Here is a 421-nt window from a genome sequence, read left to right as displayed (position 1 = left end):
ATATGAACGCTGAATTAAAATACATACTTTTGGTGTGCTTTATTCTTGGGTGAGTGATACTCCCTCTTTATGTAAATCGTTAAACCGCAATCGCTTCCGGAAGGACACTATGAGAAGGTCAATAACTGATCCATTGTTCTTAGTGCGAGTGAAGGGTGAAAGTTGACGCAACTCTACTGTACATGCTGTATACACCTGTAGATGGACGGAAAGCGAAAGTAAAAGCATGACCGAAATTTTAGATGCTTTCCAGACGCATGACAAACAGAATCTGATGCTTTAGTTGAGATACCTAGGCGGGGAAAAGTAGACGAAGTTTGGGCGTAAAGTCGGTGAAAATAACCGAGGAAACGGCGCCGTAGTTAGGATCCGAATTGGCGGGGTTTGTGCGGTTGCGCGTCGAGTGATGGCGAAGGAGTCA

Source organism: Penaeus monodon, chromosome 29 (genome assembly GCF_015228065.2).
Source record: "Penaeus monodon isolate SGIC_2016 chromosome 29, NSTDA_Pmon_1, whole genome shotgun sequence".
NCBI lineage: Eukaryota > Metazoa > Arthropoda > Malacostraca > Decapoda > Penaeidae > Penaeus > Penaeus monodon.
Note: the sequence above shows the minus strand (reverse complement) of the source record.